Source organism: Tympanuchus pallidicinctus, unplaced genomic scaffold (assembly GCF_026119805.1).
Source record: "Tympanuchus pallidicinctus isolate F22 unplaced genomic scaffold, pur_lepc_1.0 scaffold12, whole genome shotgun sequence".
Lineage (NCBI taxonomy): Eukaryota > Metazoa > Chordata > Aves > Galliformes > Phasianidae > Tympanuchus > Tympanuchus pallidicinctus.
In genome coordinates, this window is record NW_026294637.1 from 15,165,828 (window position 1) to 15,192,429 (window position 26,602).

General features: G+C 39.2%; 1 long non-coding RNA gene across 3 annotated transcripts in view; it reads right to left on the reverse strand.

Moving 5' to 3' along the window:
• LOC128075501 (uncharacterized) overlaps nucleotides 1–26,602 on the reverse strand; it is a 113,710-nt gene that overhangs the window by 23,292 nt on the left and 63,816 nt on the right. Inside the window, exons 1-2 of one of the 3 annotated variants that reach the window (XR_008203867.1) lie at nucleotides 24,986–25,060; nucleotides 20,868–20,963 (exon numbers count right to left, since the gene is read on the reverse strand). This is a non-coding gene — a long non-coding RNA (uncharacterized LOC128075501). Of the gene's footprint in view, nucleotides 1–20,867; nucleotides 20,964–24,979; nucleotides 25,061–26,602 lie in introns of those variants that run through there. The other 2 variants (XR_008203866.1, XR_008203868.1) reach the window with 2 other exon arrangements.

Below are 26,602 nucleotides of genomic sequence, written 5' to 3' on the forward strand. Positions count from 1 at the left end.
AGACATCAAGTTTTTGGTTTACGAAATATGAAGAAAGAAAGTGCAATTTAAAAAAAATCCTTTGTATTTATGATTTTTTCTTCATTTCTTTAAATGGCTGTTAATAAATATTTTACTTCCAAAAAGATGGTGATCTCTCTGGTAACAGCTACCAGGCCAAGGGAGCGTCAGGCTGGTATCAGGAAAAGGTTCTTCACCAGAGGATGGTGGGCATGGAAGAGGCTGCCCTGGGCAGGGAGCACAGCTGCAAGCTGCTGGAGTTGAGGGGCATTTGAGCACCATTCTCAGACACAGGGTTTGTCTTTGTGAGGAGCCAAGAGTTGTGTGCTATGATCCTTGGGAGCTCCTTCCAATTTGGGAGATTCTATGATTCTATGAATATGTGAGCTCATAGGTCTCTGTATCCAGGCACTGAACATCTGTTTCAAGTGGTGACAGTACTAATTATCATCTCAAAGCACAATGATGCTCTATGCCTTTTGTAAAGCTACCACATATGCTGACATTTTTTCTGCTATTACCCAGGCTGTATTTTGGGACACTTGTTTTCCTTACTCCTTTACTCTCGGAAGAATAAAGAACAAAAGCAAGACCTGCAAGCTTTCCCTCCACATTTCCTCTCAATCTCTGAAATCTTGCAGAAAAAGCAGCAGCATAATCAACACTCATCAAGCAAACAAGAAGCCTTGAAAATTGAGAAGTGACAAAATATTACATTCTGTTTATTTATTGTTTGCCACTTGCCAGCAGTGTAAGCTTGTGATATAAACACAAGTGACTTTTACTAGGCTTGCATTTCAAAATGAAAATCTTGTTGCAGGATATCCATTTCAAGTGGTGTGATGAGTACAGTTATTCTCAGATAGAAAGACAACTTGATGCCAGTGTAACAGTACCAAATGTGTTTTAGTAGGTTTTAGACATACACACATTCCATACCCATCACTTCTCACGCTATGGGCTGTGTGTGTGTCTCTCTTCATTCCTGATGTGCTCCAGTGTAAAATCCTGGGTTTGTATGTAGGTTCTACTTTAAATACATGAGAAATTTCTATTTGTACCAGTAAACAAGACGTTCCATACTGGAATATACTTCTCCTCATAAACACACACCTATGAGATTCACTCTGAACTGATACACATATATTGAGTGCTGATGTGATAACCAAAGACTCCAGCTATACTCCCACAGTATTCTTTGGAAAAAATGTTAAATGTGTTTTAGTACACATTAGTCCTTCCTGAGCGATATTTAGGTACCACACTGACATCCCATTCCTGTATTTCTCAGTCAGCTTCTTATACTGCACTCAAAACTTCCCTTGAACAGAGCTTAAATGATTAAAACTCCCTGGAGAAACATTTCAGTCTGAAGGCTCACGAGCAGCTACCAGGGGGTGACCGGCAGCTCCTGGGAACACGCAGCCGGGAGGGTGAGGTGGACTCTGCCTGCGTATGGAACAGATAAACCTCTGCTGCTTTAGAGCAAGGAGTAAGAAATCTCACAAAAGGGAGATAAGGGATAATAGTCCATCCTGCCAATGGGGTCTCACCCCATGTCCTCTCAAACACTGACACTGCTGTGCTGCTGAAGGTGCCGTGGCTACACCCAGCGTATTTAAGGTCAGGCAAGCTGACATGCGTTGACAGCCCCCTCAACCCATGCGAGCCCTGCTGCAGAGGGATGGACTCCAGGCACGCACAGTTTGCTTCCTTAGCCTGCAACTCACTAATCCCTGCCTTTGAAAACTCTCAGTGAATGCTCAATCCCATGAGCAGAAAGACTCTGAGCAAGTCAATACAGCTCCTCGTCCTCATACTGTGCTGCATTCAGAAAGAAACTCCATAAACTACACTTTAGTTCACTCGGAGAGATAAAATGTCATTAATCGGTTCTGCAGCAAAAGTAATGGATGATTCCATTAACTGGTGCGATGTTTTACTTTTAGTAACACATCTGGTATGACTCTTGTAGAGATCAAAGCTTTTAAAAGACATCAAACCCCAGGAAAGTTCAATGACAGTATTGCATCACAATTCCATTTATTTCTTAGTTTAACAAAGTCAAGAATAAATCTGAAAGTTTTCTTCTGCAGTTCAGTATGCAGACCTTTATTTAAGTGACACAGGTTCTCACCTTCACCAAACAAAAAAGCTTCTAATAGGATGCAGCATTTTGCACTGTTTTGCATGAAGATTAAAGCCGTTAATGATAATTACGACAAAAATTAACAAAGCACTGAAAGGAAAAGCCTGTCAAATGCTCTCGAAACAGCTGATTTATGAGCACAGAGAGGAAAAAAATAAACCTTACAAACTCACTAAGTGCAAGTTCTAAATGTGAACAACCAGCATTTACCTGGCACTACAAAATAAACAAATAAATAAAAATCCCCTGTGAGCAGCACAGTCCTCCTGAAAGGAGGCTGGAAGTTAAGTCTGTTTTGCATGGTTAAAGGAAGAAAGTTAGGCCTTCTCCTGGGAGCAGCTGTGACCTGCTCACCACCAACAGTTATAATACCAACATCCACAGAACTCCCATTAACAAGCCAATGCATCACTGCTTCCCACATCTTGTCTGTTAGCTTACTGAGCACAGGGGTTGCACTCTAAGTGCCTGAGTGCCACAAATCACAGGCTAAAATGGTCCTGCCTCTTCAAAGGGGAAGGAAGAAGATAGGGGGGAGGGGGAGAAAGAGGGTGCACAAGAGGGAGGAGAGATGCTTAAAGTGATTTATGACCCCCCTTCGAGAACAAGCCAGACGTAGGCAAAGATTTTTTTGCACCTGGACCATTATGAAGCAAGAAGGATGATCTCTCTAGGAGCAGAAGACATTCAAATGTACAAGTCAGAGATTAGGATGATTCAGTCTTCCCTAGGATCAGCCCAGCTTAAAGAAAAGAAAAATTCTGGGCAAAAATATACATGTCCTCTCTTTCACAGTAAAAGGGAAAGGAGATTAGTAAACAGGAGGCCTTGTGTATTCAAAGTACTGATTCAGAACTTCTCTCTCTGAGGCACTCTAGAAACGTTTTAATTGTCTGACTTTGCATTCAAAAACCTTGTTTGCAACTCTTAATTGCAGGCAGCTTTGAACAAATAATTGAAATGCATGACTTGTGAGGCCTGCTTAAACAATTATAATGTGCTTTGCCAATAGGTGCTTTGTCCCATTCTCCTCCCTCCATCTTTTCCATAATGAAAATGAGCTTACGTGATATTTGGAGCAAAGTTAAAAGTGTGCTAATTTGCAGCGCCGAGATCTGGGACTGTGACAGTGGCTGTACCTGGATGGCTGCTGATATCAGCAAAAAATGCACTAATAGTTCAACTGAATGCAAAGAAGACCTTTTCATTTTCTGCTGAGAGCAACCCACTGGGAGATCCTTTTCTAAATACAAATCCTTCATGTCTGTTAGTTTTGCATTTCCTAAGATTTATGGAGATATTTTCCAGAAAATTCCCCTTGTATGTATTCAGCAGCATCTCTTATATATATATATATATATATATGTATATATACACACACATATATATACACACATATATAAAATCTTCCAAATTCTAAAACGGTTCCTAGAATATTATTTTCACTTCAGGATGAATCCCTAATGTGCAAGCAAGCAGTGCCCAGTGATGCACTCTGCAATTGGGACTACCTACAATTGCCAGAATCAGGAGTGTATGCATTTCAGGGAGGGAGGAGAGCAACTGATGAAGGAGTAATCCTTCTTCACTCCCTTTCAGGCCCTTTCCCCTCTGCATTAAGGCTTTCAGCTGGTTTTAGCCACTCACTGCAGCCACGCAGCATCTCCAGCAAACATGTCTGAAAACTCATAGTTTTAGGTTAAGAACACCAAATACAATTTAATCAAATTGTATGTAAGCAAATCTACTCTACTCTAATTAGACTATTTAGAGCTCCTCAGGTTGAACTCCAGAAGCTAGAAAAGCTGCAAAATTTTTACACACTAGAGAAATAGGTGACATCCAACCATCTGCTATGACAAAACAAAGACATCCTTCCTGCTACTAACTAGCATATGCTAAGAAAACTGGAAAAGTTTTCTGTAGGTCCAGTTTTGTGTCTCTTTAGATACCACTGTATCTTGCTTTCCCACTGGTATTAAAAAGCACACAAAGGATTCAGATCCCCCGAGGATTAGGCAACTACCATTTTCACGGGCAATTTTTTCTAAGAATTCAGAAATGTGAATAAGCTCCCTTATCCACAGTGCCATGATTCCAGTCTAAATTAGTAACTTGTGAATATCCTGAATAAAGATCCCACCCCATCCATGGTACTCACAGGTGCAACTTCCCACAAGAAAAAAAAAAATCACACTTAATACACGAATAAAATTTAAGACTAAGTTTATAAATCATCATGGTAGTTTATGGGGCCACATAAAGGTTTTGTGATAATTATAAGGGATGCAAGCTCTGGTAGGAGTTTAATAACTCATTCTGAAAACGCTTCCCATGTTCACTACCCATTTCATTGGCTACTCCCATCAATAACCCCACCAACATAAAAACAAGGTCAGCCAAGCAACCAAAAGAGTGGAAAAATGATGTTGAGAAGATGAAGTTCTTACAAGCACATTCAGGCCTGATAATTCAGATTTAGAGTGCAGACAACAACAACACCAGAAAATGGCACAACTGGAACCCATTCGCCTAATCAAGTGTCAGTAATGGCACAAAACTAACCCACACTTACTCAATCCTGTGATTCTCACAGTGTGCCATGCAATGTGGGCTTGTCAATGCTGCATTTCATTTGTGCTTTAATCAGTCGACATAGGGCACTCTGTGAACAAAGCAGCAATCGTCCCCCTCCCCACTAAATGCTTGCATCATTTTCGTAACAAACTCATCCTTCACCAGCATGGGATCTGTACGTGTGAGTTCTCTCTCAAATACACAGCCAGTTCACAGAGCCAGCTAGATGAACGTGGCACTCTGTAGCAAGTCATGAGAAATATTTTCATAACATTTTGCTGTTAGTCACTAGACAAAGGACTACAAACACTAAACTGAGAGCTTTACTGTAACGCAGTTTAGATTAGTCAGTGAAAGCTGTCAGGCAGAAACAAAGTAAGACTAAACAGATACTTCAGCAGAGAATCTGGTTTGTATTCCTGGGCGGCACAGATCTATTGAAAGATAGACCTTTAATAGCAGCAGAAGTAGTTGATAACAGAATCTTTCTCTCTATCATCTCATTTTTTAATAGAGTGCATTTAGACAGGTGTACTAAAATGGGACTTTCTAAGTCCCGAGGCAGCAGGACAGACACACCAAAGACAAAGCCTAGAACGTACGTTTTCATGGTAGTTGAAGTAGTGGCCACTGTAAACTGGGCAAACAATGGATAATCATAGAATCTTTCAAGTTGGAACAGACACCTGAAGGCCACCTAGTCCAACTCCCCTGTAATGAACAGGGACACCAGAGCTAGATCAGGTTGCGCAGGGCCTTATCCTGCCTCACCTCGACAGTCTCCAGGGACAGGGCATCAATCACAGCACTGGGCAACACATTCCAGCACTCCACCACTCTCATTGTAAGACCTTTTCCTTACATCTAACCTAAATCTTCTCTCTCCTATCTTGAAGCCAGTTTCCCTTGTTCTGTCACTGCAGATCCTGCTGAAGAGAAGAGCCTGTCCGCACCTTTTCTGTAGCTGCCCTTTCGATATTGAAAGGTCACTATCAGGTCACTTCACTATCTTCTCCTCTCCAGCCTGAAGAGCCCCAGCTCTCTCAGCCTGTCCTCACAAAAAAAGGTGTTCCATCTCTGGGATACAGTTAGATTTCTGGGCTGCAAGGGCACATTGCTGGCTCGTTTCCAGCCTGCCATCCACCCATACCCTCAGATCTTTTTCGGCAAAGCCATGCTTAATCCTTTCATCCCCCAGTTTGTATTGGTAGTGGGCATTGCCTTGACCCAGGTGCAAAACCTGGCATTTGAATTTGTTGAACCTTATGAGGTTCACCTGGGTCCACTGCTCAAGTCTGTGTATGTCCCTCTGAATGGCATCTTGTCCCTCCAGTGTGTCAACCACACCTTACAGTTTGGTGTCATCAGCAAACTTGCTGAGGATGCTCTTGACTCCACTATTGGTGTCACAGGGGAAATCCCTGCTGGCACCTGGAGCATTCAGATTGCACAGACTGTAAGCCTGCATGAACAGATGAGAGTTTTCTCACTTCAGAGAAAGCATTGTTGAAATCGTAAGCTGGCTAAAGATGTTAAGGTGAATATGTTAAAGGATTTACTACATGGATTGCTTGCTACAGACTTAAATTTTGAAAATTACTCAGCATACAATCTCCCATGCTGTTCTACACAGGTAATTTGTTCCTAGTCTGTGCATACCATTTTAACCTCCTCCAATCATCACTGAAGCATCTCACTGCAAAAATACTGGCGCAAAAAATGTGAATGAGAGGGCCATGTCTGGCTAGTCTTTCCTAGCTTATTTTATAGAGAAAAAAAGAATCAAAAGAAAAGCTGGGGGCAGAAGGAGTGGAGAAGAAGCAAATGAACAACAAGACACAATGCGTGGCTGAAAGAAGGAGTAGCAGAGCAAAGAGAGCAAATCTGTGAACAGCAGAGCTAACAAATCTTGCCCCAAAATGAATCTCTCTCTCAAGATTTGAGCATCTCTATGGAGCGACTACTGTCTATTACCACTTGGAACACACTCCACAGGCTATTTCTTAGTGAAAGTACTATTAGGTTTTCCCTACTTCATATAGACAGAAAGCTTAAAGGACTTCAGTATCTTTAGGAACGCTTCAAATCTGGCTGCTGCTGACACAGACTCAAAATGCACAAGATAAGTTCAACATGCCGACAAATGGGGAGAGAAAAACACACATTCACAGACCAAATAATCCTTGTTTCCTTAAGAGGACAGATGAAAAGATGGAGAGTAGATTGAGTTCAACCTGAGAATTGTATAGCTGAAAAGTAACTACGAACAAAGTCAATTTTTTCTTTTATTATGCTATGTCTTCAATGCACATGAAAAATTCATGTCTTGATTATTGCTTGTAATGGGATACAATATGCATTTTCCAAAGCATCTTTCTAAAATGTACTTAATGCATGCACCTGATTAAAAAAAAAACACCACACTGTACCTAGCAAAAAATACTTCAACAGAGCAGAAAAGGCAGGCAAGATGACAAGTGTAAGCAGCAAACAGGCAGTGGTCAGCTGACTGGCCTAATTACCAGCTGTCTGCCCCATTCATGCATTCGTCAGTTATTTCAAAATGGCATGAATTGACAGAGCTTTTTAAAACTTCTCAAAAATAGGTTTGCAGTGAAAATGCCAATAGTTGTTACAGCACAAGTGCCTGAAGCGACAAAATTATTGCTGAGGTGTTCGAGCAGCATGTGAGTTTCTGTTTTATTTTTATAAAGTATGATTTGAGAAGTATGATTTTTGAAGTACCTACCGCGATTGATGTGCAAATTCTGACACATTTTGTATGACAGTGAGTAGCCCAGTGGTACATCTGCAGATCAATAATAGCACATCTCAGCGACTAAACTAGTGGGTGTTTGGAAGGAGAAGAAAAAGGGTTGCAACCGTGCCCAGCAGCAAAATGAATCCCAGAGGCTTTTGTTCTCTACACTGTTGAACACCTGAAATGTTTTTACCGAACAAACTCAGATAGTACTGGAAATCCCCTGATGTGAAAGAGTTGGGTGCAAAAAAGTACAAGTCAGAAAAATGTGGCTCACTGATGAGGTCGTATAGATGACCTAATAGCTTCCACATTCCTGTAGGACATGAATTTCAAGCTAATTTAATATGCAAACCTAACCATACCAACCAAAGTGTGACCTCAGTTCCTCTGAAATTCTCTGAGATGTGAAGGCACTCCCCTCAAACCGATTTTTTAAAGAACTGGCTAATTCTAAAGAAAGTCAGATACCTCATGGGTTCTTGGGAGTTTGTGGGAACTGCTGGCAAATAAGTGGTGAAGTTGTGAGAGACACAGTTATGTGGTGCTACAGCCAGGGTTATGGAAGAATAGAGTCCAGCGACCTCCGACTTCAGCACTACAGTGCTCGTTCACTTCTTAGAGATAAGGAACAGAAGCACAGATGAATTGTTCCTTTGTAATTTACCACTACACCTCTGAAACACCACAGGCAGGGACAGAGCTGAGCTGAAGGACAACAGGAAGAACTTAAATGTAAAAAGTCACAATTTATTTATCCCTAATTATTAGTTCTATCCTAGCTAGGAGCAGCACAGTAAATTCTCTTACTTTCCACTTAATAAAGTGCTTTGAAGCAGGGTTTTATAACATCATTTTCCTAGCCTGTTCATCTTTGTTGTGCCTCTTTCCAACCTTTCTAACATGCAGCAATTTATTAGGAAACAATTTATGGTATTACCATCCATAATTCTTTATGTGCCACTGTAAATATGCACAAAGGTTTACCAAACTGATAAGGCAAGTTCCCGCCCTGAAGGCTTGCATTACTTAATGAAGTCTTTATACTTATTATACTAACATACTTAAATGCAGATTTTTAAAATGAAAAACAGTGTAACCAAACAAAGAAAAACAAATGATAATGAAATATCTACTTATACCCTAAATAAGAGACTGGCTTGTTCTGACAATAGCAGACAAAAATGCTCAGCTTTCAAGTAATATCAAAAGCATTACTACCTTTAGTTCAGTTGCAACTTTCTGACCTCAAAGTTCACGGCACATGAACCAAGATCTACAGTCAAGACAACTAAAACAAAGAGTTTCAAACTACCTATGCAGAAAACCATAATTCTATCTTCTGATTACTGAAAAAAAAGCCTAAAAAAAAAAGAAATAGGTCTTCTCAAACCCATTGCTGTGAATAAGAGTCTCTCCTCACCTCACATCCTTGTATGCTGGCAGGGTGCTAGGCCAACACAAAAAACAACAGGCTGGCATATCTTTCACACGAGCTCCTTGTACTTTACAACTTACCATTTTGTTCAGAAACAAAGTCATGGCTAGTCGATGTGACAGCCTTGAAAACAAGAGCCAAGCGCAGAAGATGAGAAGATCTGCCCACTTTTGTCAAAGCCTAAAAATGGCTCTAGAGGAGCAGCCCATACAGCTTGTTTTAAAAGAAAATTCCATAGAAGAGTGGGAGCAAACGTAAGCAAGCTGCCAGCGTGCAGTTCACCCAGTTGACCAGTATGTGCAGGGTGGTGTTTCTTGTAGAAGGAAGTCTTGGGGTGGGGTAAGGATGTAGTGATATGAGAATTGAACAGATCAGAGGTCAGAACAGAGGCAGAGATTCACAGGAAGCACACAAAAGAAATACCTACAGAGCCTGGCACTTCTTGGGGATTGAACATTCCTCACACCTCACCACTGCCTGCTTCACAGTTGGCAATAGCACCTCTCACTCACCTGAAGCAGAGAGAGAATTTACTACTGCCGCTATTTACTGTGCTAACATTGATAGCAGATATGATGAACACAATGAGCAGACTGCAGAATGACTGAGGGTGATGCAGAGTTAAAAAAAAAAAAAAAAAATCCTGTTCCTTTGAACGTATTTAGAAAACCCAAGTAGAAACATCAGAGCTGACATGACATGTCAGGAAGACATGATGCACAAAAGGTGATGCTGGTGAATTGTTTCTGGCTTACAAAACCAAGCATTCTGAGGTCATGAAGCATCAGGATAAAGATTGCCCACACAAAATCCATTTAGTTTTTCTTATGCATATGCATTTGATTACTATTACTTTTAAACTAGAAGTTTATATTTCTCTTCCTTAAAAGCATCTGGCTTTGATATTGCTCACTAAACTAGCCACAGTAGTTACAACTTAATTTCTTGCTGAAGCTGAAAAAAATATTGAAAAAAGGATACTAGAAAAAAATTAAACAGCTACTGATTAATGAATCTGAATTTGCTTAGGAAAACTGGATTACATTCCCGCCCACTAAGCACCTTAACAACATGGAAACACACTTCACAGAGATCCTTTGTCATAGCACATTCTTCATTCATAGATTCACTACTTGAGATCCCAAAGTCTTTGTCGAAATCTTCATTTGTGCCCAAAATTAGTTGGAGTTATGTGAATAAAAACATAGCAGTTAAAGTTAAATAGAATTTAAAAAAATAATAATAATCACAGAATGAATCATAGAATGAATCACAGAACTGCTTAAGTTGGAAGGAACATTAAAGACCATCCAATCCCAACCTCCCATGCCACAGGAAGGGTTGCTAACACCTGGATCAGGCTGCCCAGGATTTCCTACAACCCAGCCTTGAATGCCTCCAAAGATGGGGCATCCACACCCAACCCGGGTAACCTGCACCAGTGCCTCACCATCCTCTGAGTAAAAAAATTCTGCCTAATATCTAACCTAAATCTCCCTACTTTTAGTTTAAAGTCACTCCCCTTTGTCCTATCCTTTTCAGACCGCATGAAAAGTTGGTTCTCCTCCTGCTTAGAAGCTCCCTTAAGTTCTGAAAGGCTGCAATGAGGTCTCCTTAGAGCCTTCTCTTCTCCAATCTAAAACCCAGCCCAGCTCTGTCAACCTTTCTTCATAGGAGAAGCGCTCAAGGCCCCTGATCATATTCATAGACCGCCTCTGGTCTCACTCCAACAGCCCTGCGTGCTTCCAGTACTGGGGGCCCCAGCCCTGGATGCAGTACTCCAGAAGGGGCCGCACAAGCACAGGGTAGAAGCGGTCAATCCGCCTCCCTCTCACTGCTGGCCACACGTTTTTTAATGCAGGCCAGGATACTGCTGGCCTTCTACGCTGCAAGAGCACACTGCTGGCCTGTGTCCAGCTTTTCATTCACTGGGATGCCCAAAAAATAAGGTCTTCACAATTTGAATTGTACATGCAAACTCAGAGATTGCTTTTTAACACTCTGTACCTCAGCTAGTAATCTCTATAATGGGGATAATCCTACTCATTCACTTCATAAAGGTAAAAGCAATTTCATTAATGTTTGAAAAGCTGAATAGCCCCCTGGGTGAATCAGTCATTCTCTCTACAAAGCAAAATTTGAAAAGCACTGCTAAATAAATGTGTCATATCTGAATAAGAAAAATAAGCTACTAAAGTGTAAACACCATATATTGTGGGCCCTGAGAATGGCCAAGATCTTGTGGAAAAATAAATACTAAATACTATCTACCATTAGGGCAAGGAAAGTCAGCATTTAGGGTTTGACTGAGGAAATTTAATCAAGGACATTAACGTAACTTTCTGCAAGTAGATCCAAACAAATGAAAGACCTACACCTCGCTAGTCACCCTGTTCTACAAGTTCTCTGTCTGTATTCCCAGAAATAGAATAGCCACCTTTCGTAGAGGTGACATGCCATGCAGTTAGAAAATGGAGTAATGGCTTATAAGACAGGAAGCCCCATTTGGCATGGCAAATCTCTTTCTTCTATGTCTGTTTTGGTTAGCATACTTTAACCTCATGCTTTGTGCGTATCTTTAAAATGCTGTTGTACCTCAGTTTCAATTAAAACAGCTCCTTATCTGACTTTGCCTCTTACCTCCTTGCTAGCATTTAATACTCTTTGCATTAGACAGCTCTGTCTGAATCCTCCCTATATAATTATGTCAGCTTTTCTGGTACACTTAACCTTGAATATCTTGACAGCAGGAGCACTACCTTACCTTTCCTCGTACTTCACGTTTGACAGCTCTAGCCAAAATCCTACCACATACCCAAAGGTTACTGAAAATCCCAATCTACAACCAAGGAAAAGAAATAGGTGACTTGGAGGTGTCAGCAAAACCCTTAGAGGGTAGTCTTTTTTTTTTTTTTCCTGAAATGCAAGATTAAAAAAAAAAAAAAAAAAAAAAAAAAGAACCATGAGAAAGATCAAATGAGGGAGAGACTAGCTACTTATCACCTCGACAAGCTCATTCTAGAGGTGAAAGAAAGCTTTCTCTCCTGACTTAACTTCCTGCTGTCATACTAACCGACACCCACAATGGCAAAAGTCAAAGCATACAGGGTGGCAACAGCCCATATTCTATCTCTGTTTCCCACCAACAACCAACTTCCTTCTCAAGAACAGGAGTTTTTCCTGTTATTGTTAGGAGCAGGCTGAAATGGACGTCATCAATACAAAATGGGATAATGACAGTATGTTGCTCAATAATCGTACTTGCTAAGCTTACTAGGTCAGCAAAATGAAAAGGCATGTAAAGTCTCCAGAATGGGAACAAACAAAACAAACAGTAAAGGAATGTTGTAAGCTCGAGCAAGGACAGCTGAGTCTTCATGACAGAAATTTGCATGCGAGATCACTGAACTGAGGATGTGCAACCACCAACTCAAATTCGGTTGGAAGAAGGAAACCATATAAGGAGAGAAAACAGGAGACTCAGCTCTTGGAAAAGGATGGACGTTTGGGGAAAAGTATAAATATATATTAGGCAAATAATGAATGTGCATGTTGTGATTGTACAGTCATGTACACTAAAGCAAAGGTAGAGAACTGCTTTAGGTGTTAACCTCCGTTCTCTCACACACCACAATAAAAGATACCAGCTGATAACAATTGCAATTTGATTGTTAGCAGTTACTGGATGTTTGGCTCTGTGAAACAATAGGAGCTAACACAGTATGGCAGAGATAATAATGATTTTCAGGATATACTTACAACTATCACATATGAACTCCTAAGAACGTTAATAAATAGACTGCAATTCCACTTCACTTCCCTACATTCTACAAGGAGGCAAAAGAGCAGCCATGGTGCTAGTGGTAAATGAGGAGACTGGGATGGTTTGTAAATGCCAATGCCCAGGAGGGAATAGTATGACTGCAGCAGGGTTCGCTGGTATCAAACACCTCCCCGCTCACACCTACAAAGATGGGAAGAATGAACAGTATCTAATGACTGTAGCAATAAGGACCCAGTAGGCATCAAGAAAATACTCACTTCAGCTACCGATGCTGAGATAAACATTGAAGCTCTCATTGAAAGCAACCATGAATCTTACTGAAGATTTCGGAAAGCTTCAGCTTTTACTTATTAGAGTAATTCCCAAGCTCTGGCCCTGGTGACCAACTTCAAAGGTCCTGCCTTCTTTTTATCCCTTGTGTAGATTCACACCTGAAAAACTCTGCATTCACAGGAACACAGAACGTGACTAATTTAGTGCAATATGCACTGTACAAGCCAAAAGTTATAACAGTCACACTTACTACTGTGTAAGCCATTTCATTTAAAAACGAGCATAGAACCAAGTGCAGACAAGAATAGCTTTTGTATCAGAAGACAAATATCGCTGGTAAAATAATAATGTAAAATTAAAATATTAGAATCAGCTAAACTTAGAAGATAGATAGCAAAATGAATAATATATGCAAGTACAATCCAGAGTTCTGTTTTATGCATACAAGGGGAATAATTAACTGATCTGGAAACATGTAAATGAGGGCTTAAAAGCATTTTCAAAACAGCACATCCAATTTCAGTTACACACGCAGAAGTTGCTACATTATAATAATTAGATTTTTTTCACAAAAGATTTATTTATTTTGAATAGGAGTATTAAATATTATACTAATTACTAGTTATTTTACTTTGTACCCAGGGAAAAGGAATGAATATTCATTAATTCCTCAAGCTACGAAACCCCAACAGACCAGATAGACTCCAGCATAACTACTGTTACACACGGAAAATGTCTGGTACAGAACCAGGCTTCTTCCATAAATCATAGGTGTCTTTTTTCACGTGTTAAATGAACGACAAGAAGCAACAGAACAACAATTAAACCAGAATGCATCAGTGTTGTTCCTTTTACTTTTTTAAATGCCTTTTTGTATAATGCCCTCAAGAAAGGTTTCTAGCAGTATTACTTTGGGAATACAACAGCCATTTTGCTGCGGCAGCAACAGCAAAACTCAACATATTCTAGAGATAAATAATAACCAAAATATTTTGCACTTTTTCTTCCAGTTCATTGTTTTGTTTTTTTTGTTGTTGTTTTTTAAACACAAAAACCTTCTGGCTTCCTAATTTCATCACAGCAACATCAGAAAAGACACTTGCTCATCAGCTACAGACCAGTATATAATGATCAGCATAGAATCTCAAACTTCTCAGCAGCATTTCCAGTTGACTGAAAGTTTAAAGACGAGAAGCTCGTTCCGATTCCATGCCTTATTTTCATTTGTTAAATTAAATCAAAAACTTTTCAGTGATGAATGACAAGCAGATTTGTTACTTTCACAACACCTAGTGGAGATATGTTACAGGAGCTTTGTTTTTCAGAGTTTGGACACTTGTGTTTTCTGAAACAGGATCATTTCAGGGATTTCTGAATTGCTGTCCAACTGAAGTTCAGGAAGTTCTGTGAAAAGTAATGGATTTCCAGCTTGTCAAAAGGCTGAGTGAGATGAGTAGAATCTATCAGTCAGATTTGTACCAAACATTTGCTAAATCACTACAGAGCTTGCTGTTTACTGTCATCAGTGCTTGGAGTCATTCTGTATATCTGAGGCTCTCAATCCAGGTTCCTCTAACAGCCACATCCACCACAGAGTGATACCATCTGCCTACAAGCTCACTTGATAGTTATGTTCCCATGCGTGTCATGTTAATGAAAAGTATGAATTCTTCCCTATTAGTTTGGATGCTTTCTGTTACTCTAACAACAACTACTTCATTTCTTTAAAATTTTGTGCTTACATAGAGTAGTAGATGAATCCTAACAAGCAATAGTTCAGAATCTAATCATGTTTGGCATAAAAGAATTGCCAATCCATTACTTGATATATTTTGTTTATTAAAACAACACAGAAGATTAAAACATCATTGCAAAAAGATCCCCCCCAAAATTCAGGAGTGTCTCTGTTTCCAAGAGGCCAACATTTAAAAAGGAAATAAAAAAAGGCCCTGACAGAATTTCTAATTTAACCGAAATGAAAGTTGCATTCCTTTGCACTTGGGAATCAGTCTACAATTTCACATTTTGATGCTCTAAAGGAGCATCAAAGTCTCTCACTTGGACATTCAGCTTGATAAAAACAGACTTCAAAAAACTGATGTATACACAGGATCCACATGAGCTAATCTGGTGATGCAGAACCAATACTGGCACACTTTTGAAGTGTTTAATAATTTACCTTTACTGAGGAACACAAATCTCCTACTGAATCTCCCGTTTTATTAATCACCCAAACTGTGCTCTTTCACAAAGATCCCCGGATCATTTACTCCCTTATAATCACAGTGCAGTACAGCTGCTTCCTACTGACCACTAACATGCTGCATTTATTGTACCTCCATGAAGTGCTCTCTCTCACATTTAACAAATAAACACCAAATGACCAGTTGAGAAATTAATTAGTATTATTGCATGTTTCATCACAAAACCACACTAAAAAAAAAGTTCACATTAGAACAAAAACATACGACTGCACTGAAGCTAAAATTACATCCACTCCCCTTACAGCTACTGCCCTTCTGTGAAGGAAATATGCCTATTTTGGGCCCAGAACTGTATCACATCTTATTGCAATGAGAACATGTTTTTTTCCCCATTTTTCTTGTCTCAATTAATACCTAGAAATATAAATACACTGAACCTCAGGCATTAATTTCACTTTTCACATGCAGTTGGCAACACATTTGAACCAACTCTTGTTCAGAGCACAGCATGAAAGTATACAACATAGTGTCCAGAAATGTACTGGTGCCTGACATCAGTTTAATTTTAATGCATGTGTAATCAAATTCTTTACAACTCAGTTGTACAGTCTCAAAGGCTAACACTCTAATTCAGGCAACACATCCTGTTCCTAAACATTTAAAACGCATGCTGAACTCATTTCCTCAACCAAAGGATAAATGAAGAATTATACCATGGAGTTAACAAACTACTTCAATTAAGCTACATATATACTTTTTAACTTGGTTCTTTTATAAGCATGGGGTCGATTTATGGCATGTCATTATAGGTAGGAAATAATACTATGACATAAAATGCATCATTAATACTAAAAGAACTAGTGTGATATATTTATATGGATAAATAATATAAAAGAAACCAATTAAGCCAAAGTCACTGAAGTATAAATAACACAAAAACGTATCATTCAGTAAGCTACTGAAACAAACTAATAATTAAGGTATTCCCTATCAGTCTAAAACAATGGAGTCAGGATTGGGTTAAGCAAGTGGGGCACGGAACAGAATTATGCTCTACTAGTTGGAGATAGTACTCTAAAACACGCAGTGAAGTATTTTTCAAAAAGTTATTATATTAAATGTTACCTTTCTGTGCTACTCAATTAATTATTTAAACTTTTATGAGAGAGACTAGATTCACATACTCGCAATGACGAGGAAGATATTTAAAATTCATTACAGTACATTAAACTTGCACTGAATAGTTAGCATCACTGCAAAATAAATAAATAGTCAGTTTGCTTTGATCAGCAGAAATTCTGATAAAATCAGCAAAACACCAATTAAAATGTGAAAAATATCACCTACTGTCATTATTCTAATTGAACCAAGACATATAGAAGAAACTGATTCAATGTTTATTTTCCTATCAGCTGTGTCTTCAAACTGTAAATCATTACAGCTTTTACTTGCATACCTCTCTCACAACCCCAGAATTAATTCTGCAGATGGATTTACTATGGACTGCATAGTACTAGGATAGGACCTCCAATCATAAACAGAATAATAAGGTCTTGCTGCACTTCTGTGAACTCCTGTTGGGAGGGGCAGCGAGGGGCAGTAATCCATTGAGAAATACGTGAACAGAAATGAAATCTGACAAGTGATTTTTGCCTTTGTTCTTTGGAAACAGGTGGGATAGAATGAAATAATTAAGCTGAATTTACAGTTGCATCAATTTCTGATTCATCAAGTTTGTCAGCATTGAGCCTTTATCTTGTGAATAATCACATCCTTGCCTGAAAGTTAGAATACTTGAAAGACATAAAAGGCAAAATCTCAGAAACTAGTCTGGAATTTTGAGGCACTCTTTTTCAATCAAAACAGGATATTTTACACAAACACAATTCTCATACACTCATAAACTCCTGCCAATCGAAAATGAAAAGTTTATTTTGCATATCTAATCTTCAGCTTATCGTTAGCTACCCAATTAGGATAACCTGGGTCAGTCACTTGGGATCCTGACTGTTTCAGGTGAACTTTCTGAATATGGCTGTACATCACTTTGAACAACTATATATTTCCTACAGACTTGGATGTCTTGATGTCACTCAGAAAAGAGAACCACAAGCACCCACCTACCAGTTGCCAGTAACAGAGCATAGGGAACACAAACAGAAACAGTGTGGGCTACTAGAGATAAGAGAAGACTAGTGTTTATACTCTGGGAGATCGCAGTGATAAGACACTCTGAGTGAGCCAGCTGCTGCTGGTTTCCTTGTGCACACATCAATTCCTCAGTGGTTTGCCTTTTGGAATTTTTAACTGTGAAATTTTCATAACACCTGCAATTGAAAAGTAGCATTTCAGTACTTGATACACGGTCATCGCTCAGCCCCTCACTGACTATCGTCTGTGACGTGTGGCACTTGCATAGCGATGGATCGTGACTTGACACCTGAGGATGACATAGCTCTGGGATAAAACATCAGCTAACAGCTGATCGACCACCAACATACGCTTCCCTTGGAGTACAATTCCTTTGAGAGACTGACTGCAACTATCCATGCAAAAGAGGATGCCCATACTGGAGGTCCCACAATAAAGGGATATCATAGGTATCATAAAGGTAGCACAAAGATAAGAAGAGTTGGTGTTGCAGCTTAAGAGACATGAAGAGAGACATATTTGTTTGTGTACAAATGCAAAAGAAGGCAGAGCGCACGGCATCATGAAGAGCACGATGAGAAAACTAACCTTGGAGTCAATGAAGGAATTCAACAGCAATCACCTATCAGTTACATGGCAGAGCTCTTGAAACTATCTCACAATGTACTTTCTCTTTCCCCAGCCCTCATTACCTTTCCCAAGTTGACAAAATTTTCTCATATAACACAGAAGGAAAAAAACCCACCACAGTACTTCCTTATGTGAAAGCACAAAGACTTTGGCCCAAAGTCTGCTTTCCCTCACTAACTGTGACAAGCAAAAACGTGAGCCAACTAAATCGGTGACTAAACATCGTATGGACACAATACTCTGCTCCAGTCAGTATAACGTTCCCTGAGCCCTGAAAATGTATTAACTTTTTTCAGTGGGGAAAAAAAACAAACAAAAACAAACAAAAACCAAACAGATAGAGCATACTCACACTGCTAAACTCTGATTTTGATTTAAAAAATAGGAATAAACTAGGTGTTTCTGCTTCCTTTTCAAGCAAGGGAAGAGACGCTTCCTTGTATAAATGCTTATTATCCATCACATCACAATATTTGAACTAATTCCTCATGGTGACCCAGGTCTATTTGAGCATAACACACACATAAATGTCAAAAAGAAAACTTGAATATATATTCATCTTTGTTTTTCCAGTTGTCAACATTCTAGTGTTTCTAGCCATCAAAAGGCAGGGAAAGTGCAATCATGGGATACAAATCACATGCTTTAAAAAAGCACCACCAGGGCAAAATGCAGAACAAAAGCCTACTCATCATTAAGAAGTTTGGGGTACAGGCAGGAAAAAGAGGGAAATATTACACATTTCCCACTATGTGCTTTTTCTGTGTCCAGCATCTGTAAGGCTTATGACATAAGCATTTTCTGCCACCGCTCCATGCTACTATGAAATTTTGTTAACCATTGTGTCAATAGCAAGACAAGAACTCTGCATTTAGTCTCAACAATCAGAAAAAATAATATTCCCTAAATGGACAAAATTTCATTCCAGATGCACAAGGTAGGTAAGCAAAATTCACACATGTGAGTAACTGCCCTTACAGCTCTTACCGTGCTTGCAGTTATGATGTGAAAGGGGCATTAAAGCCAATTGTTCTAGGAGTTCCAAAAATCCTCCACTGCCACTCAGAGAATGCACCATTTTAATAGGACAGAAGGATGAAAGATGCCTCACATGTTCTCAGTTACAATACTGAATGTCCTTAAGTTCTGTAACACCGCTTAGACACAAGACTTGTAAATTAAAATGTTCTATGATAACATTGTTTATAAAACCTGCATCTTCCAAAACATTTTTCTTGACTATTTTAGCGTTTTCTAACACAGAGGCAAAACAGATACTCAAAAAGAAATATTATGCTAAAGTTCAATAATTTGGATGTAAAGTCACAGATACGCTGATAGTTGTAAATGGTCTGAGATTTGAATGATTTTCCACTCCAGTTAAATATATTGAAAAGTATATTCAAATAATTAAAAAGTGCTGGAAATAAGCAGTATTTGAAATTAATAGAAGACATATATTCACCCTGTTGCATTCATTATTTTTAAATTACAGATCCCATAGATTGAGAAATGCAGCAAAGTTAAAATGAAGCAATTTTGTTACTAAATATTGTCATTTAGATTAAAATGTATGCATCTGCTGAATCCAAAAGCCAAACACTACTAGTGCTGCTTGCTTATATTATTTGTAAAATCTAAAACAAACTGTCAACAACCAATGGGGAACAACTAGAAAAACATTAAATATGAGAAACTAAAGACCCAATTTCCCTGTCTCCCAGGGGAACTATTTTCTTACATGGTACGGGTTGCCAAGCAAAAGATGAACATTTCAAGAACATAACATCATATTAATCGAACAATTCCAAATAGCTTAATAAAGGGTCTATACATAATAGATGCTGTGACAAGTGGTTGTAAGTCTAAAAGGCTAAGAAGTTGCTTATAACCTTCTTTTATCCGTTGGTTATGGGAGAACATCCCTTAGTTCAAATACACAATCCTTTAACGTGTTGGTAACATGGTTAATAATTTAAAACCTTTCATAAGATTATTTTAAGGGATGAGAGACAAGTTTCAAACGATCCGGATCGTGCAAAAGGCCCAGGTCTAAAAACCCAAATGCTGGTTTGTCAGATCTCCACATCAGTCTGACTTCTGATCATTTCAAATTCCACCTTTTAGTTTGGGAAAAACTACTTGAAGTGACCTACTGTGCAATTCTACATATCATCTTGCATAGGATATTTAGTAACATATGAATGCTAGCAACTTTTGTTCACTGACCAAAGAATAACAGCTCTTCAAAACCAGAGTGGAAAACCCCTGCATAAAATACAGCATCACCACCAACCAACACACAAATGAAAGCGCGTGACTGAATTTTTACTTACACTTGTAAAGATACTAGTTTCCTTGGGGGACTGCACACAATTTCTTCCCAGCAACTCAGGACAGATGGTAAAGTTTAATTGTTGCCAATTTTCTGTTTCAACTTCAGTACATTTTGAAGGCAAACATTTAAAATACATTTTGTATTTATTTTCCATCAGACTTGCATATCATTTATACAAATGTCAGCAACCAGGTCTTATCACATCTCTATTGATCCACATATTTTATCCGTACGGCTTTTTTTATTCCACTCAACACTACCATACTTTGTAACAAATTTGAACAAACCAGCCAAGGAAAATGCTTGTATTTGTGGAGAAGGATGTCTCTTAAATAATTCACCATTTTCCTATATCATCTTCCTAAGGCCTAATTCCTCATTAGCAGCAGCAGAAGGAACGCAATAACACTTCAGAATAAAACCTCTTCTCTAATGTTTTCTTGGTCACTTTTAACATTAAATTCCAGAAAGTCCTCAAGAATGCCCATCTCCAAGACCTCGTCAGTGGCAAAATACAAAATGACATACGAAGAGTTCAACTACAGAGAATTGAGGTGCTTACCTGGATCAAGACTTCTGAATTGTAATTGCAGTATTTTCCTTTAGTTCACAGTCATCATTCCCCTCTCAACAGCTCCAAAGCCAATATTGGTGTTAGCTAAAGGTGGAGGAAAAAAAAAAAAAATCAACCCAAATTTAATTTAAAGAGAGAAACGAAAGAAGAGAAAATCTGAATGTTTTACAGATGCTAAGAATTTGCTAAAGCATTTATAATAAAGGGATCAATTTCACTAAGCATACACTCAATACACTGAAATCTTTAAGAGGTAGATATACACCTAACAAGTCATGGAAACAAGTTTTCTTTTCATGATACTTGGTTATCCTATTTATTTCCTAATAGTCCTACAGCCATAAAAGGCCAAAGAACTCTGACCTTGGCAAACTAACTAAGCAAGAAAAGGCAATCATGTGTACAAGGTTGTCACCTACACCACAAATTATGATAAAATATATCTCAGTATTGGAAAAAATAGCTGTATGTCTTCAGTGACATCCACTGTAGTACGTTTAAGGATTTGAATAGGACAGCAATTTATTTTGCACTAAAATGTTTTATGGTTATCATAAAGCATTATGTCTTCAGAGACTGAAAGGTGATGTTTTTATGGACTGTCGCTTCTTGTTGCATTATCTTCACAGCTTGGAAACTAACCTGCTTTTTTTTTTTTTTTCCTCCAAAGTGCTCCCCTGCCCCACTAATAAAAGGAGGCACACAATGGTTCGGTTTGATCAAAAGGAAACTGAATTAAGGAAACTGTACAAGAAGCATATTTCTGACACAGAAGAATTTCACAATGAATTATTATCCAGCTAATTAGAGAAATAAATAATAATAATTGCCTTTCCCTCCTCATTAGAGTCTCAGAAAATGGACTCCCAAAGCATAGTTCTTGTCTTTGATTTGAAAAATTTGGACAACGTTGGTTTTAGCATCACTTTGCCAAAAAGCCAGTCCTATTGTGCAATGACTGAATGAAGGACAGGCAGACAGATAGGTTAATGTGTAAAACGTCCTCCCTTTTTTAGCTTAAGAATAGTTTTGCGATAGTAAATTGAGTAATCTGATGTGGTTAGTTTGCTCTTCCAGAGAGCCTGAACTGCCAGCGAGGCTTAGGTGGAACAAATGTACAGCATGTCCCTTTGACATGTTAATCTGAGGGATTTCAAGCTCATCTATGCCTATGTAAATTGCAGATAGCGTGAAAATTGATTATGAATCAATATTATGAATATATCAAAGCCCCTTCCCCTTCATCATGTCCTCTAGCATTTGACAAATATCACACTTCCACATGGCCAGCAGTGGCCCATGCTTCTGTCACCTTTGGATTTTAAGGTACTGTTTGCCAGGTGCACCTTAAAAGGTTACATTTTGAACAGACTGCCTGCCAAAGCCAGCACATTTTAAGCATATTACTTGATGTTGAAGGAATTTTACTGGCTTCTAATGAGGCAGCGAATTAGCCTTAAGGGGTCTAGTCTCAATTTGACACGTGCATTAAACGGAGTTATGCACGTCACATAACTAATCAGTTTATCTAGGCCTTAATATAGGTCTCACCGTGGTTTCTAAGCCAATCAAGCCTTTGGAAAATTACCAGAGAGAACAGGCCCACAAGAACCTTTTTTCCCACTGATGTTATATGAGGCTGTTCCGAAAGTAAAGCATCCTATTTATTTTGTTGGCCCACAACATCGGAGGTGGATGTTGGTGGTAGTATGGCAATAGAGGATGAATCTTCCCACTAACATTCTGTTCCATTTTGCTACCATGCAACAGATGGCAGCAGTGGGGCAGTTTGACAGAATGGTGTCTGACATCGAAGTGTGGATGGAGCCAAGTGTGCCACTGAATTCCTCTGCATGGAAAATATTGCACCCAGTGACATTCATCAATGGTTGCTGAACATCAATGGAGACCAAACAGTGGGAGTGAGCAGTGATGTGGTGAGCGGTACATTTCAGCAGTGGCGACAGCACCTCCACTGGTGCAGATTTGTATGAGCACAGCATGACTAACATGTGGCAACAGTGCTGAAAAATAGCGTTTTGTAGCTGACCGTTTGCTCAATCAGTTTGTGCTACTATGCTCTTTGTACCTGCTAAGGTTTCCATCAAACTACATAGGGAGCACTGCATGTAGATTGCTTCAGAAGTTTTTCCCATCCTCCTCCCCAAATATGAGCAGTAGCACCTTTGAGGCTCTCGAGCACTGCTTTATAAGACAGCGAAATAAAGACAGGGCACACGGATTCAAGAAGATGAGACTAAAATATGGATAAAGCTAGAAGAACAAACACAGAATTTCTGTCTGCTCCAGACTCTCCTTACTCTGATAAGACTGTAACAGAGCAATTTCAGTTTCATTTTATTTTTTTTAACCTAGTGGCATAAAATTGGTGACAATCAACAAATCACTAAAGTAGCCTGAATGTTAACACATTCACTTATCAGAAATAAACCTATATGTCAGTTTACGGAAGAGGCTCTTTGCCATAAGCAACACAGTTGATGCCCAGACTTCACAGAGTATGTTCCCTCAGGCAGCAGTGCTGTAGCATCTCTTGAACTACTCAACATTATTTCTTTGTATTGCTTTATTATTTTAGTTCTGTTCAGATAAGAAACTTCAATTTCAGGTGTAAAAAGGAACAACACTGACAACCAAGAACACAAAATTTTCTCCTCAGAGAACAGAAGTCTGGGAGGTGACCTGACAGCAGCTTGGAGTATCTAAGGGGCAGCTGCAGGAAAGAAGGGAAAGACTCTTCAGCAGGGTCTGTGGTGACATAACAAGGGGAAACGGTTTCAAGCCCAAAGAGGGTAGATTTAGGTTAGATACAAGAATCTTTCACAGTGTGGATGGTTGGGCACTGGAACATGTTGCCCAGTGCTGTGATTGATGCCCTGTCCCTGGAGACTGTCAAGGTGAGGCAGCATAAGGCCCTCAGCAACCTGATCTAGCTCTGGTGTCCCTATTCATTACAGGAGAGCTGGACTAGATGGCCTTCAGAAGTCCTTTCAAAGCTGAAGGATTCTATGATTTGATAATTTTAAGTTTTCTATCCCTTGATTATTTTTACATGAAAATACAACACAATGCTGCAAGCTTTCAGATGCACTAGATAAGGAAAATAACTCCCTAACCTCTTAGGTATTGCTAAGTCTTTCCTACCTAAGGTAATAAATGGCTAATTCCAGTGAGCACAGGAAAGCACCACTGCTGATGAAACTGACAATTTCAAGAGAAATTTGAATTTCTCTTCAGTATCACTTCATCTTCAGCTATGCTCCTCAGTCAAATAAGGATTCATCATTTTTCTCATTTTGGTATTGCACATTGGCTTAGTTTCAGATGGGATAGAATTGTTTCCTTCAGAGTGTCTGGTATGATGCAGTGTTTTGGTTCAAGGATAAAAACAATGTGGATAACGCATAGCTGTCCATAGTTGCTGCTAAGCAGTGGCGTACAGAGCCACGGCCATTCTCAGCAAAGGGCCCAAGGAGCTGAGAGAGCACGGAATCAAGACAAACTGGCCAAAGAGACATTCCATACTATTTAACATCATGTCAAATCATAGAATTGCTCAGGTTGGAAAAGACCTTAAAGAGCATCAAGTCCAACCATAACCTAATCACACTACCGTAACTCAAGCCTCCGCTAAATCATGCCCCTGAGCACCACATCAAAACGGTTTTTAAACACTTACAGGAATGGTGACCACCTTCTCAGGAAGCCTATTCCAGTGCTTAACAACCCTTTCTGCAAAGAAGTTTTCCTGATACCCAACCTACACCTTCCCTGGCACAACTTGAGGCCATTTCCCCTTGTCCTGTCACCTGTTATCAGTGAGAAGAGACCAACCCTGCTTTCTTCACAATCACCTTTCAGGTGTTTGAAGAGAGCTATAAGGTCCGTCCCCTCAGCCTCCTCTTCCCAGACTAAACAACAGGAAGAAGTATCAGTGTTTCTTTGTTCCTACCACCCTGTAAATGCTGTAGCAATTAGACAGATCAGGACAAGAGGAAAGGCATTACAACAAAGGTGTGATGACAGAAGGATCAGCACAATAGAAAGGTGCTATAAAGGAAGGGAAGAAAATTGCTCACCCATACCAGAAGATTCCAGGTTCACAAGAGAAAGCTTCACCAAGGAGAATCTCCAGGAAGAGATCCTTCCCCAGTGGCAGTCAGCCCTTCAATAGGGTCTAAGAGAGGTGCAGCCAGGCTCCACCCCTTCTGGTCACACAGCTGCATTGCATTCACCTGTGCTCCCAGGGCTGACCGGGTCCTTTCCACAGGTGCTCCATCAGTGGGGCAGGCCGGGACTCAGCAGCTCTCATACAAATGCCCATCTAAGTCCTCACTAATTCCAGTGGCCATATCATTACCTCATTGTGAAGGAAAAGAAGAAAAAAGATCCTGACAAATACAGCGAAAAGGAGATGCTGGAAAAAACAAATTACAAAGCATAAAAGCTAACAACTCACTGCTCCTTAGCATTTATAACTTGTTCTAAAGTAAGAGACACATCCATAATTTAAACTATTCAAAATTCCTTGCAGAAGCCAGTGTGAGGTCCTTCCCATTAGTGAGAAAAGCCTGGTTACCAAGGCAAGCCAGCTCAGTGCCTGAAGTCCTCAGCACATGCTCAGGGTTACAAATGTGAATAACTGTCCCACATTCCTCAGCTACCTGGCAATTGCTGTATTCAGGTCAGGCAATGATGGGTATCTATTTATTGCACTGGGAGACCACACTAATTCTTGCTTTGTCACCACCCAAATTCTGCTAACTCACAATATAGTGTGAAGTTTCCTTCACTCAATCTCTACAAAGAAAGAATTGTTTTTAAAAAAAAAAAAAAGTTTTTGCAATGCTATGTTACTAAATGGTGATCTAAAGCTCATTAAAGTCGATGGAAGTCTCCTCACTGCAATGGGAGAGGTACTTCCTTTCTACTCAGCATATGCAAAATATACCACAAAAAAGACATAAATAACAAGTAGAAAATTCTGCATCAATGCAATCAACCCGTAAAAAAGCAGAGAGGTTCATTTTTAAGCATAGTTTTGAATGAAAATCCTACTGTGCACAGGTCCTTATTTGTTGTCTCAGCTGTAATCACACATCTAAAATAAGTATTTTTTAAGAGCACTTTTCAGACTGTTCAAATTGTGAGAAGCGCAGATATTTTCTCTGCATTTGAAATGGACTTCCTCCCCCCCCCAAAAAAATACCAACAAAAACCATTAACCATTTCAAAAGATCTCATTAAAAGGTTTCTCTGTTTTCACTGATTATTACGTAGCATCTACAAGACTACCTATAAATTTGTTCGAATTAGGTTTTCAGACCTTTATTCCAGTCAATTTCTTTTCCCTGTGTGGACTTTCTCAGGAAATGAGATTTAATGAGTCATAGTTCTTAGAGATAATCACAGGAGAGCTCATTAGCTTTCTGTCAGATTTGTACCTACTATCTGCCCTCAATATGGTTGTAACTTACTTGAGCTAAAAAGCAGACACACTCAGATTTTGGATACTATAGCAATATATATTTCTCCACAATTTAAAAATCAATATTTATCCGTAATTTAAAAATCAATATACCTCCTTTCTTAACTTTTTTTCCCTATTGTGATGGCATCACAGGGAGAAACACCTCACACTACAGAAAATTAAGAATGACACAGGTACAGTATGCTAGTATGTAGATGCATACTAGCAGAAA